This window comes from Manacus candei, unplaced genomic scaffold (genome assembly GCF_025592945.1).
Source record: "Manacus candei isolate 608988 ecotype Guabito, Panama unplaced genomic scaffold, ASM2559294v1 h1tg000008l, whole genome shotgun sequence".
Taxonomy (NCBI): Eukaryota; Metazoa; Chordata; class Aves; order Passeriformes; family Pipridae; genus Manacus; species Manacus candei.
Genome location: NW_026138056.1, coordinates 16252825 through 16265210, shown reverse-complemented (window position 1 = coordinate 16265210; position 12386 = coordinate 16252825). Strand labels below are relative to the sequence as shown.

The window sequence follows — 12386 nt, the reverse complement described above, 5'->3', positions numbered from 1 at the left end:
AACAGGGGTACTCTGACCAAATATAAATCAAGGGGCTAAAGGGCAGTTTATCTTCCGTCCTTCTAGCATTTCTTTTCTCCCCCTATGAATACTCCCCCCAGGGAAACAGACCACTGGGTAAATGACTGCCAAACATGATGACTCAGACGTTAGGCACTGTCCCCAAGTGCTTCACAGATGGTGTCTGGATGGGAAACCCAGAGCTTTCGGCACCATAAGCCTTGCTACTTTTTTTTCTCCTTTTTTTTTTAAGTTCACTGCAGCATTACTTCTGATCTCATGTCAAGCCCTTATAGCACTGTTGCCCCCCACAATGAATTCTGATCCTGACCTTATAACAACCAATGTCATTCGCACATAAAAAAGATAGGAGACAAATCCTAGCAGACCTTGGGGAGTGGGAAAAACAAAGCTAAAATAAACACATTACTTAAAAGATTATCTTGTATCCAATTGAAAAAAAAAAAAACTAGCAAAGAGTCTGCTGCAAAAGACAGGCATATTGTAAAGTACAGTGCATTAGCACAATTGCATAATCATAGGTACTATGAAAGAAAATGTTCTCCGCACAGCTTTCATTGGTCTGCTTCTTTTTGTGAAATCCTGTTTGTTTCAGTAAAATCCCGTTCCTTTCAGTTTCCTTTATGTTCCCCAAAGCTAGCACATCTTGGGATGCACATCTGGATATGGGCAAGCCTGAAAGCAATGGCATATTTCTGTGCTTCTACAGTACTGTATGTTCACACTAGACACTGGAAAAGTCCCCTGTGGAAAGGAAAAAAAAAAAAAAAAAAAAAAAAACAAAAGAACAACACACCAACTATTTTTCCTCCCATGAAGACAAGCTCAAGAAATGCTCTGTAAAGGCTTGTAGGTTATGCACAATGAATCCAACTATCACAACCTCAAACAAAGCATATCACAAGATATGTGAAATAGCTCTTCCTCTCTCTCACACACACACGCACACACTCACACACACACAAACCCAGCTGCAAAGGATAAAAGAGGAGGAATTGCACATTGAGAAGAACCAGGTCCAGCAAGTATTTTTTTTCTTCCTCTTCTTCCTCTCCTTTTTTTTTAAGGTTTACCACCAGTATCATGCATAAGAAACAAAAGAAGAATTTTTCACTCCAACTGGAGAGGATAAATAACTAGGTATTTTTGTGGATTTCATTATGTTTCAAAGGCTATGTAAGAATTCACTGAACTTCCCTGATTTACACAAATTCAGCTGAGTAGTAATTCCATTTAAATCAATGGAGTTATTTGACCATGTGTATAAGAGAAATGACAATCAGACATTTTGTTTCAAAATTCAAATTAAAAGGTCCCAGAATTGAAAGCAGCAATTCTTAAGTCAGTCAATTTCTCTGTTTTTTTAGAAGGACCCTCTGATAAAAATTGATAGCACTATGCAGAGCCAATGTCCCTGAGCCTGGGGTTTTACAAACAGCATGAACAGGGCCACAGACACTGATCACCGTGGAACTCTGCTTGGAGATAGTCACTTCAGAGTCATTACACCAGGAAAGATACACTTCTTAACAGGCAGCCATTGGTGAACAGCTAAGGAACTGACAGTGTAAATCAGCATAAAACTAGCCAGGTTTCCAAAATGTGCCTGGCAGGCAGTTTTCAAAGCCTGCCTGGTTTTGGAAGCAACTTTGTCAAAATTGGACCCTCTCCACAAAGTGCTTTGATGTTGATGAATCGGTAAATTCCAACAAAAACTTGTTTAGTCAGAATTTTTCTGACCAGCTCTACTTCCTCCTTCTGCCAAACTTATTTACTAATTCTGTGTGGCTTTGAGTGAATGTTTTCTGCCAGGGCCATCACAACTGCAGAGCCCTGTGTTCAGGCACAGCTGAACACAGGTACTTGCCCACCAGGGTCCTCCCCTTCCACATCCCTGTGGGAGAGAAGCACCATGCAGCAGCACAGTTCCCAGCCTCCCTCTCCACCCATAGCACAGCTTCATCCAGACCTGTGTAGCTCAAGAGGCTTTGTCATGAGGACTAAAGTACCATCGCCCCCATTTTACCCCATCATCACACCAGAGGAAGTGAAGAACAGAGAAATAATCAGTTTGAGAGTGTCACAGCAGTTTTAGAAGTATGGCCTGGCCAATAAGATGCCTGGCTTCATACTGAGCCCAGCAGTAGGTAACATATATTTGCATGTTTACAGCCACAGCAACTGTTGTGAACTCGAGTACAGGACGGGTGTGGATGAACCTGTGCGTAAAATGGGGAGAGAGGCTGGGAGCGAATAGGCCAAGATTATATTAAAGCATTTCTGTCCCAGGCTTGCAAAAACAATGCATTGCACTGAGACGAGGTGTTATTGTCTGCTTTTAAATGTACCCTCCCTTTCAAGTTTTTCTTTTTTAATAAAGTATCTGAGGTCATGCTATTGTCATTAGAGCTTGACGAGTGCTCAGCAGCTGTCACCGTGGCAGCAGGAGCGTGCCTGGTGCCAGTCCCCTTTGTCACGACAGCCACAGCAATGTAAGGAGAAGGGCCTTGCAGGATGCAGGACAATACTGGGAAGGAAAAGGAGGGAATCCTCGACCTTGGGCCAGGGCCTGGTGGCAGACTATTGAACCCTGCGCATCTCAGCAAACCATAAGAAGTAAAAATTCTTGGAAGCTGCAAAGGTTGCAAGTGAAAACAAAAGATTCTATCATGTAGGAAATAGAACAAAACACAGAGAAATTTGTTTTGTTTTCAGAGATAAAATAAGCAAATATGTCTCTGCAACAGTCAGGAGCACTGCACCCCACATGCAGCACTCACGGAAGGGAGGAGGCCAGAGAGACTGGAAGGAATCTGGAAGCAGGTAGGAAAGTGCTCTCCCTGGAGCTTTCCAAATCTTGTGCTGTGAGCAAGGGACCCCCTCATGAAAAAAAAAGATGATGATGCTCTCCACTGGGATTTAAAACATTAAATTGTCTATCCAAACAAAACTCTGATTACGTAAAACAATCAAATAATCATCTTTTGAGCCCATAGCTGAAGCAACTGGTAGAAGCAAATAAACCACCGCTACTGAGTTTTGCCAGTTGGGTGATAGGAAAAGACCAGTGCAGGATAACTAGTACCAATTCTCTTAGGCTTCTGTTAAAGAAAGACTAAAGCCTGCACCCATAAGTGGCTGCAACAATAGATAGTGAGGATGGTGCTGTTGGTTAACTTAATAAATGTTTCACAGCTGACATGTGGGAGCATTTTGTCCGCTTTCTTATTTGTGTTTATATATCAGCAGCACCCTTGACTAGGAGCTGCTTAGCTATTTCTTTCCTGCTCATTTCTGATCTGAAGATCCACTCCAGAAATACCAGTGATTGCTAACCTTCACCTAGCAATCAGTGTAGCCTCCTTTGCACTGTGTACTCTGTGCACAACTTTCACAACTTTGTGGGTGTTCCTTTGGGACAGGAAGTGAAGAAATAAATCACATCCCAGTGGAATCACCGGTGTAGCTCTGGACTGGTGGGATGTTACCCAAGCTGCAATTTGGCTGGGAAGTCTAGGCCAGCACCCCTGTATTTTGAAAAATACCTTGGCATTTTGAATGACCACAAGTGGTCAGAACCTCAGCTTTATTCCTTATCCAAAAGAAAAATACCTTTGGAAGCAGAAAAGCCCCACAGTGGGTGAGCAGGACTGACAGTGCCACCTGCTGAAGCATCAGGGCTGCTCAGAGCCACAGCCAGTGTCCCTCCAAGAGGCCAAGGAAAACCTGGCTCCATGGCCATTGCTGTCAGCCTGGTATTAGCACCAGCTCATCCTGCCCAATTTCCTATGAATAGAAAACTCCCCTTGGAAAAAAAATGCACCTCAGCAGATGAAGAGGGGGCAGGGGGGGTGGCACACGCAGGGTGCTGTGGCACTGTGAGAAGGCAGCAAAGGATTGGGTTTTGTGATCTGAGAAAGATGTTCGCCTTTCAGCAAAGCTTTGGGTCACAGCAGTCTCTGTGCCAGCAGCCAGGCTTGTTATTACCCTGAGACAATACAAGTTGTTCTTTTTCTTTCTCAGTAATTTCACAGCTTCCAGCCCCTGCTGGAATCCTTTGCTCCCGTCCTCCCCACACTCTGGTCTGTGGATCCATTGAAAAAAGATGATGGTAGAGCGCCCTCAGACTTGAAAAGGGGTGGTTAATTGAAGCAGACTAAGGACACATCTTTTAACCAGCTCCTTTTGCCTTTTTCCTGTCCTCTCTCTTGTCATGGGACCGTAAGTAGTCAACACCTGAAAAAAAGAGCATCTAATAGATTGCTCCTCCTCTCCTGACAGTGTTGTGTAGTCAGTCACCAGCTCCTAAGAGCTCATGTCCAGTAGCAGCAATAGGACTGACACACATATTCCCTGACAGCAGGTGCATTATTCCCCTGAACTATTTACTCATAACAGACCTCATGTAGACTGTCCCTCTCTATTGTAATACCACTATCTGAAATGATACAAAGCATCTGAAGAAGGGGAGAATGTCCTTGGTGCATTCAACAATAGAGAGGAATGACGCCAGGATATGAATAAACAGGGCTGGTTTTGTCTAGACTCAGGTATTGTCAGCCTCTCAAGAGAGCATGATAAAACCTCAAAAATTAAGCAGGAAGGTAAACATACAGTATCTTCCCTTTGAGGGCAAGTAAATTGTATGCCATCTACAGAACGAACTGGTGCAGGGAAAGAGGGGCATCCAGTTGGTCAGTGACAGAGTCAGTGTGCTGTCTGAAATGACTGGGGGAAAAAGAGTGTGGCATGTATTTTTCCAGGCATGCTTACAAGCAAAGAAGTTCACATGGTACTCATAAATCAGCCATCCTTTCTCTCGTACCCTGCTTAACTTTGTTTATGCTCACCGTCTTTTCCATTTTTTTTCATATTACTAGTAAAAAAAAAGAGAAAAAATTCAGAGTTTTGTCTGCTCATAATCTGTTCTACAACCTTTCTGCAGAGAAGAAACAGAAGGGGGAAGGGACAAGCAAATGTGGCATTGGCTCTGTGACTGTGGTTTTTGTTTCCATAAACCTTAGAGCACAAGAATGCATGAGATATTTACACAAATCTTTCCACAATTCCTGTGGCCTTTGGGAGCATTGCATTTGCATGACTTCACCACTGTGGCTGGTTTGTGCTTTCTCAGCAGCATTGCCTGCAACAAGGAGAAATCCTGGCTATTCCCAGTAGTTCTTCTTCTCCCACCCTCAGATACAGTCACACCAGTGCATGTTTAATACAAGCTGTGTTAATGCAGGAGTTCCTGTCTTGCTTGCTGTCCAGTTTCCCAGGGATGGTACAGGAAGTTTCCCAATTCATCTCATAAATACGAAGAGAGAAAAATGTTATACTTGGAGAAAATGTTGGTCATTTAGATCTTGAGGGAATATCAAGGGTTATAAGATGGAGGAGGATGCTTCTGAAAGGTTACTGAAGTGAGGTAGAAGTTGGTCAAACACATAAGGAAAAATGCAAAACAAAGCTTTTGCATCAAGAACTCACACTTGCTTGCCCTGCATTACAGGATGGTGGGAAGCTGAGTGCCACAGACACAGTGTCTCAAGTGAATATGCTACTGAGTAACAACTTGGCTACTGGGGCTCCGTCCTCTGCTGCCCTCGTCGGGGACTTCCAGCAATCACTTTGGTCTGTACCTCATTTTCTCAACCTCATAAAGGGATGTTGCTCAACCTTTGCAAAATACTTTGAATCGGTGCACAAAAACTGTTGTATTAGGACCAAGGAATTTTTTCACTGAATGGGAGTATCAGGTCACTCAACGGACAGGCTGCCATTAAGGAAACAAAGCCACCATGTCTACAAGGCAAAGTGATCTTGTCCATTCTCACTCTTGCAGCTGTGGAAGCTCTGGCTTCTCCAGTGTTGTTAAAATGTCTTTTAAAGGGAGGTTGCATCCTGGGTGCTTGTTCTGGAGGCTTTGAGGAGGGAGGCTAGTGAAACAGAACACGTGCCAGAAAATGTAAGTCTCAGGTCTGTTGTGGACTTTACAGGGCAGCTAGGTTGCTTGAAACTGTGTTCAAAGATGTGCTCCATCTCTCTTCCCCACTCTGGCTGAGCCTGAGGGAGATTCAGCCAGATTCATTTGCAGGAGTTTAACATTTGATATCAGAACCAATGTGCAATGACATAAGGCAGAAGCATAACCACAGATGGCTTGTAAAAATTGAGCTTTGTCCCTCACAAGTGAATCCATAATTAAAACTGCAACTCTAGTCCATTGTACTTATCCAGCAGAAGGACTCATTCCCGCTACCCCTTGAGTCAGCAAGTTTCTCTATTTACAGTAATCCTTTACTTTGACTTTCCTTCATTATTAATAAAACAATTTTAAACTCTTTAATGTCAGCCAAATGGTATTTCAAATTATATTTTCCAGGGGGGGAAGGGGGGAAAGGTAGTTGAGTGTTCAGGCGGGAGCACTTAGTTATGTTATAGTTCAGCCTGAGACACTCTGGTGACTCTTTAGAAAGTGTTGAAATTACAGGTTCATGACGTACACAGTGTTGAAACACTATGTTACTGCAACACTTGGTCCAACGCAAACTTGCAATTTCAACACTTCCTAGGTCTTTTGTAAAACCCCATAACTGACCAGAACAAATGTAAATTCCCAAAAAGTCTAAAGCAATGTGCCATACAATAGCACAGCCTGGAAAACCCATTTAATTTTCAGTGCTGCTACCCTTACACAGGATAATCATTCTCAAAGTATGTTTAATTTGTAAAAAGCCTGTCATTCAGGATTAGCTACTCTCACAGCAAAACAGTGGTCTCAAGGCACAACTGGTCTGATCCAAAATGGTAATATCTGTATTCTTCCAACTTTTTTTCCCTTGGTGTCACAAAAAAAATCCATGAGGAAAGTACCTGCCTCAGCCTAAGCAAAGGATATTCACCAGCAACCTCCAAAATGTGCTGTCCTGGAATGTAGCAGAGCCCATAATAACAAAATATTAAACACAGGGATAAAACCTTTTCAACCAAAGGGAAGCTGCAATTTCAAAACACAGCAAAATTTGATATTTAAAAATACACTATGGCATTATTTCGAAATACCATTTGTTAAACAAGCAGGAGGCAGGAGAGCAGGCAGGATCATGGCTCGCACAGTGCTTGTTTTGAAGATGAGGAGAGTACAGGATTTGTGCTCGACCTCTTCACAGGTTACACTTAGCTCATTCCATTTCATTAACAAAGGAAAAGAATTGTCACTCAGAGGAGACACTGAGAAAAAGCTTTATGCCCCAGCTCCTGTAAACAGCTCAGATCAGGAGACTCCTACACCTGAAGCCATCAGAAATGCAGCCACCTGGAGCACTTGGCAGGATGGGGATGCTCCGGTTCCTGCCCCTGTAAGCAGACAGGGGACCGTCCATGTGTGTCAGCACTCAAGGATGGGAAAGGTGTCAAGTAAAATAAACCCTCAGGCTGAAAGTCCACACAAAAGCCAGGTCTCACACGGAGGCTAGGAGGGACTGGATGGGATGTGTGCCTGCTGCAGGAGTCCCGGAGGTGTCCCAGGACTAGCACATACCCTCTTGAGCACTTATGCAAAGCACCCTCCAATAACAAGATGAAATGGGAGTTTTAACAATACACTTCCTTTTGTTTATCCGGCTGTGTTTTGAATATTTAATGCTAATTTTAGCACTTGGACACTTAGAAAAGGGTGAAACAGAACGAACATGTTGTGTGTATTGGGCTGTAAACATATAACCCCCTACATACCAGCTTGGGTTTTTCTGCATTAGTCGAAGCTGGACTAACAGCAAAAACAACAGTTTTGGTGTTACATACAACTACAGTTCTCATTTATTTTTAGAGAACATAATTTCTTAAGATAGCAGAGAGCTTACTTGGAAAATCATGATAAATTATAATAGTCTCCCTTCTCCGCAACTTCTTACAGAAGCTGCTTTTTTTTGGACCATTGCAGCATGCTGCATACTAGGAAGAAGGTACTTACGATAGGATTTATTTGTAGCTGTGAGCCAAAATACATATTGCCTTAGACGAGAGTCAGTATTATCACAAAGATTTATGAAATTGGACCTGGGTGTCAGATTTTAGCTTGGTAAACTTAGCAGCTGTGATGAATTGGACCAGAAATGTGCTGTGTAACAAGATTTCACTGGAATTCTTGGGGGGAAAAAAAAAAAGTATGTGGAATATGTCATGCAAACAGTTGACAGTGTAGATGCAACACCAAATATTAAATAAATATATTCCATACGTAACACAGGCACAGAAAAACTTTTCAGGAAAGCGCCTCAGAGCTGCATAGCCTCGCATCTATAAATCTCCATTAAATCAGTTTGAGTGGGGCGAGTGTTAGAGACAGAGCTGCCAGAAATAGCTCTTTTCCTGCAAGATGTAGAAAAGATTACAGCTGAGATTGAGACGGCGGGGTGGAGGGAAAGCAGGGGAGGGGTGGGGGAGAAGAGAGGCAAAGGAGTTGAGCTGGAGGAGGTGGGGGAGCTGTGAAAGGCATCTCATAAAAGTCCCATTTGTTGGAAGGCTGCAGGAAGTGGAGGCAGCTTTGGCACACGTGTCCATGGTGCTAAATTAACTGTTAACACAAATAATCAAAGTGCAAGGCCCATCAAGCCGCTGGCGCCAGCGAAATGAGGGAGCGGCCAGGTCAGCGCTGCCTCTGGAGTGAGCCGGCTAGCAGGTGGAGACCAACCAGGGACCCGACAGGATGGAAGTGCTTACAGAACACACTGACCCACTGACAGAGGAAAAGACTGCTGCACTTCTGCTTTCCAGCTATTGTGTGCAGAGCGTCTTTTGTGTGTATTTTTATTTTGTATCTATTTATTATATTTTATGTAATTTTTCCCCTATTTTATTTCTTAAAAAAAAAAAAAAGCATCAACTTTTTTTAACAGGAGTTGAGAGCTTGGACACTCCAGGCTGAGTTGTAGTACAGCTCAGCCTTTCTTTGGCAGCATTGATGAAGGAACAGCTGAACAAGACAAAGGAAGAGTTATCAGGCAGAAAAGGACCAATTGCCCTCTAGCACTACCCTTCAGAAGGAAAAACACTGCTCTTCAGAAACAGATGCTGAAAAGCATTGTGGGCAGAGGTATTTCTACCTGTTTTGCTCCACAGCCCTGTTCTGTATTGCAAGTATGTTGCAGATACTTTGGGAGGTGTCATGGCAAAGCAGCCACCCCAGCAGTGAAACCTACTGCAGCCTACGCAGCTCTGTGCAGAGTGGAGAGAGACAGGGTGGTGGTATTCGCTCCCTCTCAGTAAGATTAGACTTATAAACAAGCAGGACTGCTCTAACAATCAAATTTGGACATGCTGAAGTTCACTGAAAGTCTCAAAGGATCTCATTGTATTGGGCTGTGGAAAAAGAAATTGCTCCAACTATCACTCAGCTCCATTCTCAGTGAGATGTTCACTGGAAAGGCCGCCTGTGGAGCAGCTTCCACTACACCAAAATAGCAGGAATTCTGTGCTGAATTCATTGGCTGCTTCACTCAGTTTCTTGACACAAGGCAGCTGTAAACCCACTTTAACTGCCCAGTAAAGCCAGGTTTACAATTACTTTGCATGGCCAAAGCAATCACAATGCAATGGTGAATCAGGAATGGAATTGCCAGGAGCTTTCGCCTCCTTGCCCTGGTACAATACACAGAGCTACATACGATGATAAATCACACGTATATCATACACATGTGCTGTGTACATATATATTTACATCACACACTTTGGTTTGGTTTGGCTTTTGTTGGTTATACAGGTATTCTCTACAGATACAGCACGTATATTTACCAAAAAAACCCCACTTGCAGTTATAAGGTGCTACAATAGAAAGTGTTGTTGCTTGGCATAAAATTTGCTCCAGAAAAAAAAAAAAACAGAGATGAGCACTCATGCTGAATTAAATTACTTGTAAATATAATTACCTATGACATATAAGGAATAATATGATACAAAAAGGTATCATTTGAATCATAGAATCATAGAATGGTTTGGGTTGAGAGAGATCTTGAAGATCATCTTGTTCCAACACCCCTGCCATGGAGAGGGGCACCTTCCACTAGACTCTGTTGCTCAAAGCCCCATTCAGCCTGGTCTTCAACACTCCCAGGGGAGGCATCCACAAGTTCTCTGGGCAACCTGTGTCTCACTCTCACAGTGAAGAATTTTTTCCTACTATCCCATCTAAACCCATCCTCTTTCAGTTTAAAGCCATTCTCCCTTGTCCTATCGCTTGTGAAAAGCTCCTCTCTGTGGTGGTGCATCCCCACCCTGCCCCACAGACCACACTATGGTCTGTGAAATGCTCATCAGGCCTCGGCCTTGACAACACCTGGGCTGAGCTCCTCCAAGCTTATCAGAAACATTATCTGGGGTGCCTCTCAGAGTTAGCAACCTCCACTTTTGCTGTTTCTTGGAGGATCACCAACTGATGGATCCTGGGCTGATATCTCACTCCTCCAGACTCAATCCTTCGCCCATTGAGAAGAATGCAAAAATACTCAAAGTCAGTATTTCACAGACCTTGAGGGAAATTTTTCACAGCTACCTTGTGAAGACTCTTTATGTCTGTGTGCATCTGCTATATCAAATATGCTAGGGATTCAACTTTCTTAAGTTCTTAAGTACTTTAGATTTATAAGTAAGTTACTGTTGCAGTATAGTAAATCATATATGGATCCAAGTTAAATTGTTAAGTTAATAAGTGTTAAGTCAATGCTGTTAAGTATTAAGTTAGGTGCTGTTAAGGTAAGTTAAGTCGTAAGTTAAGTGTTGCCAGGCCTTTGGGCCATATCCCTCTTTGTCCTTATACCTTCTGTCCTTTTGTCTCACCTACTCCCCCCCACAACCACAGCCTCCGCATACATGGTCTTGCATTTGTTTCAGTCCAGACTAATATTGATTTTAGGTTTTTTGTGTATTTTTTCTCAGTATATTTTAACTGTTTAGTAGGTAGTATAGTGAACCTTGCCACAAACTCTGTTGTGCTGTTGCCTTTATATTATACCTGCTTTTGCTGATACCTTTGCTGGTGATTTTTTGAGCGACCTTAAAACATCTGTTTCACAATACTCTCCAGCTCTCTTGCAAAGCCCCCTTTAGGTACTGAAAGGCTGCAAAAAGGTCTCCCAGGAGCCTTCTCTTCTCCAGGCTGATCAACACCAGTTCTTTCAGCCTTTCCTTACAGGAAAGGTGCTCCAGCCCTCTGATCATCTTCATGTCCCTCCTCTGGACTTGCTGCAACAGGTCCATGTCATTTCAGTGAGGATACACATCTTCAGAGTGTCTAAACCTTAATTATGTCTTTAATTCATATCTGAAAGCATCAAATTACCATGTATCTTTAAAAAATTCTCATTAATTTTATTTTAGCCAACAAAAAAATGCCCAATAAAAATATGGAGAAAATGGGTGTATAATAATCTTATCATAGGGCATAGTCATTGCTTTTAGTGAAGAAGTTGCTAATGACTAAAATTAAAAACAAAAATCATCATTAAGTGTGGCAGTAATATTCACACGTCTTCTAGAAACAATGTGTTAATGAGGTTTATGTCTACAGAAATTACACATAATCTTCCCTGTATTCCATAGGGTCACTTTGACATCTGTCAGATATGAAGTCTCTGGCAAATCCAAAGATGTATCGTGGTTCTAACAGTATTTTAGACCAGCACCTTTAATATAGATCAGCCTTAGCTAATGTTGTAAACTTTAAGTGAACCATGGCCAGCTGCATGATCTGTATGAAGAACATTCAGGAACATTAGCAGCAGACATCTGATGTGATCATGGAACAGGTATAAAGATAATTTGCTCTTAAGTTAGTTAGATTTGTGTAGACTTTTAAGACGTAGGAAAATGTATGATCTCTCAGGAAAAAAATTGGTTAGAGACACAGAAACAAAAACAGAGAGAGAAAGAGACAAAGCGTGAGGAAATAATACTGTCATAGGCCAAAATTACTTATTATTACCCTCTGCCCCCTTCTTGATAAGGGTTAAACCAACTTTGTTGAAACTTTCCATGTTGACACAGACAGAAATATTCTGCAGGGGGAATGATCAAAGTTACAAAAAACTGAGAGGTTAGGTGGCCTCTTTTGTAAGTGGTTTATCAGATTTACCTCTGTGGACACGCTATGGCCCCTTTTAAAGATCCCATTTGTATGTGCATGGGTGAGTTGATGAGTGGGTGGCTGAGTGCATGCGTGTGTCATGGCAGATGACAAGTGCTATCACAGCTACCAAATGAATTGAAAAGTTATAATTATTCTGAAAAATGGAAGCCAAGCACTTCCAAACCAGGCAGAAAAAAGGTAATTGAAAAATTTAAAGACTAGAGAATCTCTGTTAATTGAA

At 42.4% G+C, this 12386-nt stretch overlaps 1 long non-coding RNA gene across 1 annotated transcript in view; it reads left to right on the top strand.

Annotated features, from left to right (window-relative positions):
- Positions 1 to 2747: 2747 nt before the first annotated feature.
- Positions 2748 to 12386, top strand: part of LOC127461984 (uncharacterized) — a 29589-nt gene continuing 19950 nt past the window's right edge. Inside the window, exon 1 of the long non-coding RNA XR_007900262.1 lies at positions 2748 to 2844. This is a non-coding gene — a long non-coding RNA (uncharacterized LOC127461984). The remainder of the gene's footprint in view (positions 2845 to 12386) is intronic.